The sequence below is a fragment of the Hesperophylax consimilis genome, chromosome 31 (assembly GCF_061612785.1).
Source record: "Hesperophylax consimilis isolate HC1 chromosome 31, BYU_Hcon_1.0, whole genome shotgun sequence".
Taxonomy (NCBI): Eukaryota; Metazoa; Arthropoda; class Insecta; order Trichoptera; family Limnephilidae; genus Hesperophylax; species Hesperophylax consimilis.
The window spans coordinates 14,765,012-14,771,476 of NC_142866.1; positions in this window are offsets into that span (position 1 = coordinate 14,765,012).

Genomic DNA, 6,465 nt, shown 5'->3' on the forward strand with positions numbered 1-6,465 from the left:
CTCTAATCACTTTTCCAAAATTTCAGCCCATTTTGTCCAATAGAGTCTGAAAAAACTGCTTCCAAATTCCGAACCCAAGTCTGAAATTAGCGTCCATAAAAAACATGATTTTTCTAAAAATACAACTTTATGGAGATTTTTTGACTGAACTAGATTTGGACAACGACTCTCATCACTTTTCCAAAATTTCAGCCTATTTAGTCTCATAGAGCCTGAAAAAACTGCTTCCGAATTCCGAACCCAAGTCTGAAATAAGCGTCCATAAAAATTATGATTTATCTAAAAATACAGCTTTATGGAGATTTTGTGACTGAATTCGATTTGGACAACGACTCCTATCACTTTTCCGAAATTTCAGCCTTTTTTGTCCCATAGAGCCTGAAAAAACTGCTTCCAAATTCCGAACCCAAGTCTGAAATTAGCATCCATAAAAAACATGATTTTTCTAAAAATACAACTTTATGGAGATTTAATGACTGAACTAGATTTGGACAACGACTCTTATCACTATTCCAAAATTTGAGCCCGTTTGGTCCCATAGAGCCTGCAAAAACTGCTTCCTTAGATCGAACCCAAGTCGGAAATAGCGTCCATAAAAATTATGATTTTTCTAAAAATACAACTTTAAGGAGATTTTGTGACTGAATTCGATTTGGACAACGACTCCTATCACTTTTCCGAAATTTCAGCCTTTTTTGTCCCATAGAGCCTGAAAAAACTGCTTCCAAATTCCGAACCCAAGTCTGAAATTAGCGTCCATAAAAAACATGATTTTTCTAAAAATACAACTTTATGGAGATTTTTTGACTGAACTAGATTTGGACAACGACTCTCATCACAATTCCAAAATTTGAGCCCGTTTGGTCCCATAAAGACTGAATAAACCGCTTCCAAATTCCGAACCCAAGTCTGAAATAAGCGTCCATAAAAATTATGATTTTTCTAAAAATACAGCTTTATGGAGATTTTGTGACTGAATTCGATTTGGACAACGACTCCTATCACTTTTCCAAAATTTCAGCCCATTTTGTCCCATAGAGCCTGAAAAAACTGCTTCCAAATTCCGAACCCAAGTCTGAAATTAGCATCCATAAAAAACATGATTTTTCTAAAAATACAACTTTATGGAGATTTAATGACTGAACTAGATTTGGACAACGACTCTCATCACTATTCCAAAATTTGAGCCCGTATGGTCCCATAGAGCCTGCAAAAACTGCTTCCTTAGATCGAACCCAAGTCGGAAATAGCGTCCATAAAAATTATGATTTTTCTAAAAATACAACTTTAAGGAGATTTTGTGACTGAATTCGATTTGGACAACGACTCTTATCACTTTTCCGAAATTTCAGCCCATTTTGTCCCATAGAGCCTGAAAAAACTGCTTCCAAATTCCGAACCCAAGTCTGAAATTAGCGTCGATAAAAAACATGATTTTTCTAAAAATACAACTTTATGGAGATTTTTTGACTGAACTAGATTTGGACAACGACTCTCATCACAATTCCAAAATTTGAGCCCGTTTGGTCCCATAAAGACTGAATAAACCGCTTCATAATTCCGAACCCAAGTCTGAAATAAGCGTCCATAAAAATTATGATTTTTCTAAAAATACAGCTTTATGGAGATTTTGTGACTGAATTCGATTTAGACAACGACTCCTATCACTTTTCCGAAATTTCAGCCCATTTTGTCCCATAGAGCCTGAAAAAACTGCTTCCAAATTCCGAACCCAAGTCTGAAATTAGCATCCATAAAAAACATGATTTTTCTAAAATTACAACTTTATGGAGATTTTATGACTGAACTAGATTTGGACAACGACTCTCATCACTATTCCAAAATTTGAGCCCGTTTGGTCGCATAGAGCCTGCAAAAACTGCTTCCTTAGATCGAACCCAAGTCTGAAATAGCGTCCATAAAAATTATGATTTTTCTAAAAATACAACTTTATGGAGATTTTGTGACTGAATTCGATTTGGACAACGACTCTTATCACTTTTCCAAAATTTCAGCCCCATTTTGTCCAATAGAGTCTGAAAAAACTGCTTCCAAATTCCGAACCCAAGTCTGAAATTAGCGTCCATAAAAAACATGATTTTTCTAAAAATACAACTTTATGGAGATTTTTTGACTGAACTAGATTTGGACAACGACTCTCATCACTTTTCCAAAATTTCAGCCTATTTAGTCCCATAGAGCCTGAAAAAACTGCTTCCGAATTCCGAACCCAAGTCTGAAATAAGCGTCCATAAAAATTATGATTTATCTAAAAATACAGCTTTATGGAGATTTTGTGACTGAATTCGATTTGGACAACGACTCCTATCACTTTTCCGAAATTTCAGCCCATTTTGTCCCATAGAGCCTGAAAAAACTGCTTCCAAATTCCGAACCCGAGTCTGAAATTAGCGTCCATAAAAAACATGATTTTTCTAAAAATACAACTTTATGGAGATTTTTTGACTGAACTAGATTTGGACAACGACTCTCATCACAATTCCAAAATTTGAGCCCGTTTGGTCTCATAAAGACTGAATAAACCGCTTCCAAATTCCGAACCCAAGTCTGAAATAAGCGTCCATAAAAATTATGATTTTTCTAAAAATACAGCTTTATGGAGATTTTGTGACTGAATTCGATTTGGACAACGACTCCTATCACTTTTCCAAAATTTCAGCCCATTTTGTCCCATAGAGCCTGAAAAAACTGCTTCCAAATTCCGAACCCAAGTCTGAAATTAGCATCCATAAAAAACATGATTTTTCTAAAAATACAACTTTATGGAGATTTAATGACTGAACTAGATTTGGACAACGACTCTCATCACTATTCCAAAATTTGAGCCCGTTTGGTCCCATAGAGCCTGCAAAAACTGCTTCCTTAGATCGAACCCAAGTCTGAAATAGCGTCCATAAAAATTATGATTTTTTTAAAAATACAACTTTATGGAGATTTTGTGACTGAATTCGATTTGGACAACGACTCTTATCACTTTTCCAAAATTTCAGCCCATTTAGTCCAATAGAGCCTGAAAAAACTGCTTCCAAATTCCGAACCCAAGTCTGAAATTAGCGTCCATAAAAAACATGATTTTTCTAAAAATACATTTTTATGGAGATTTTTTGACTGAACTAGATTTGGACAACGACTCTCATCACTTTTCCAAAATTTCAGCCTATTTAGTCCCATAGAGCCTGAAAAAACTGCTTCCGAATTCCGAACCTAAGTCTGAAATAAGCGTCCATAAAAATTATGATTTTTCTAAAAATACAGCTTGATGGAGATTTTGTGACTGAATTCGATTTGGACAACGACTCCTATCAATTTTCCGAAATTTCAGCCCATTTTGTCCCATAGAGCCTGAAAAAACTGCTTCCAAATTCCGAACCCAAGTCTGAAATTAGCATCCATAAAAAACATGATTTTTCTAAAAATACAACTTTATGGAGATTTAATGACTGAACTAGATTTGGACAACGACTCTCATCACTATTCCAAAATTTGAGCCCGTATGGTCCCATAGAGCCTGCAAAAACTGCTTCCTTAGATCGAACCCAAGTCGGAAATAGCGTCCATAAAAATTATGATTTTTCTAAAAATACAACTTTAAGGAGATTTTGTGACTGAATTCGATTTGGACAACGACTCTTATCACTTTTCCGAAATTTCAGCCCATTTTGTCCCATAGAGCCTGAAAAAACTGCTTCCAAATTCCGAACCCAAGTCTGAAATTAGCGTCCATAAAAAACATGATTTTTCTAAAAATACAACTTTATGGAGATTTTTTGACTGAACTAGATTTGGACAACGACTCTCATCACAATTCCAAAATTTGAGCCCGTTTGGTCCCATAAAGACTGAATAAACCGCTTCATAATTCCGAACCCAAGTCTGAAATAAGCGTCCATAAAAATTATGATTTTTCTAAAAATACAGCTTTATGGAGATTTTGTGACTGAATTCGATTTAGACAACGACTCCTATCACTTTTCCGAAATTTCAGCCCATTTTGTCCCATAGAGCCTGAAAAAACTGCTTCCAAATTCCGAACCCAAGTCTGAAATTAGCATCCATAAAAAACATGATTTTTCTAAAATTACAACTTTATGGAGATTTTATGACTGAACTAGATTTGGACAACGACTCTCATCACTATTCCAAAATTTGAGCCCGTTTGGTCGCATAGAGCCTGCAAAAACTGCTTCCTTAGATCGAACCCAAGTCTGAAATAGCGTCCATAAAAATTATGATTTTTCTAAAAATACAACTTTATGGAGATTTTGTGACTGAATTCGATTTGGACAACGACTCTTATCACTTTTCCAAAATTTCAGCCCCATTTTGTCCAATAGAGTCTGAAAAAACTGCTTCCAAATTCCGAACCCAAGTCTGAAATTAGCGTCCATAAAAAACATGATTTTTCTAAAAATACAACTTTATGGAGATTTTTTGACTGAACTAGATTTGGACAACGACTCTCATCACTTTTCCAAAATTTCAGCCTATTTAGTCCCATAGAGCCTGAAAAAACTGCTTCCGAATTCCGAACCCAAGTCTGAAATAAGCGTCCATAAAAATTATGATTTATCTAAAAATACAGCTTTATGGAGATTTTGTGACTGAATTCGATTTGGACAACGACTCCTATCACTTTTCCGAAATTTCAGCCCATTTTGTCCCATAGAGCCTGAAAAAACTGCTTCCAAATTCCGAACCCGAGTCTGAAATTAGCGTCCATAAAAAACATGATTTTTCTAAAAATACAACTTTATGGAGATTTTTTGACTGAACTAGATTTGGACAACGACTCTCATCACAATTCCAAAATTTGAGCCCGTTTGGTCTCATAAAGACTGAATAAACCGCTTCCAAATTCCGAACCCAAGTCTGAAATAAGCGTCCATAAAAATTATGATTTTTCTAAAAATACAGCTTTATGGAGATTTTGTGACTGAATTCGATTTGGACAACGACTCCTATCACTTTTCCAAAATTTCAGCCCATTTTGTCCCATAGAGCCTGAAAAAACTGCTTCCAAATTCCGAACCCAAGTCTGAAATTAGCATCCATAAAAAACATGATTTTTCTAAAAATACAACTTTATGGAGATTTAATGACTGAACTAGATTTGGACAACGACTCTCATCACTATTCCAAAATTTGAGCCCGTTTGGTCCCATAGAGCCTGCAAAAACTGCTTCCTTAGATCGAACCCAAGTCTGAAATAGCGTCCATAAAAATTATGATTTTTTTAAAAATACAACTTTATGGAGATTTTGTGACTGAATTCGATTTGGACAACGACTCTTATCACTTTTCCAAAATTTCAGCCCATTTAGTCCAATAGAGCCTGAAAAAACTGCTTCCAAATTCCGAACCCAAGTCTGAAATTAGCGTCCATAAAAAACATGATTTTTCTAAAAATACATTTTTATGGAGATTTTTTGACTGAACTAGATTTGGACAACGACTCTCATCACTTTTCCAAAATTTCAGCCTATTTAGTCCCATAGAGCCTGAAAAAACTGCTTCCGAATTCCGAACCTAAGTCTGAAATAAGCGTCCATAAAAATTATGATTTTTCTAAAAATACAGCTTGATGGAGATTTTGTGACTGAATTCGATTTGGACAACGACTCCTATCAATTTTCCGAAATTTCAGCCCATTTTGTCCCATAGAGCCTGAAAAAACTGCTTCCAAATTCCGAACCCAAGTCTGAAATTAGCATCCATAAAAAACATGATTTTTCTAAAAATACAACTTTATGGAGATTTAATGACTGAACTAGATTTGGACAACGACTCTCATCACTATTCCAAAATTTGAGCCCGTATGGTCCCATAGAGCCTGCAAAAACTGCTTCCTTAGATCGAACCCAAGTCGGAAATAGCGTCCATAAAAATTATGATTTTTCTAAAAATACAACTTTAAGGAGATTTTGTGACTGAATTCGATTTGGACAACGACTCTTATCACTTTTCCGAAATTTCAGCCCATTTTGTCCCATAGAGCCTGAAAAAACTGCTTCCAAATTCCGAACCCAAGTCTGAAATTAGCGTCCATAAAAAACATGATTTTTCTAAAAATACAACTTTATGGAGATTTTTTGACTGAACTAGATTTGGACAACGACTCTCATCACAATTCCAAAATTTGAGCCCGTTTGGTCCCATAAAGACTGAATAAACCGCTTCATAATTCCGAACCCAAGTCTGAAATAAGCGTCCATAAAAATTATGATTTTTCTAAAAATACAGCTTTATGGAGATTTTGTGACTGAATTCGATTTAGACAACGACTCCTATCACTTTTCCGAAATTTCAGCCCATTTTGTCCCATAGAGCCTGAAAAAACTGCTTCCAAATTCCGAACCCAAGTCTGAAATTAGCATCCATAAAAAACATGATTTTTCTAAAATTACAACTTTATGGAGATTTTATGACTGAACTAGATTTGGACAA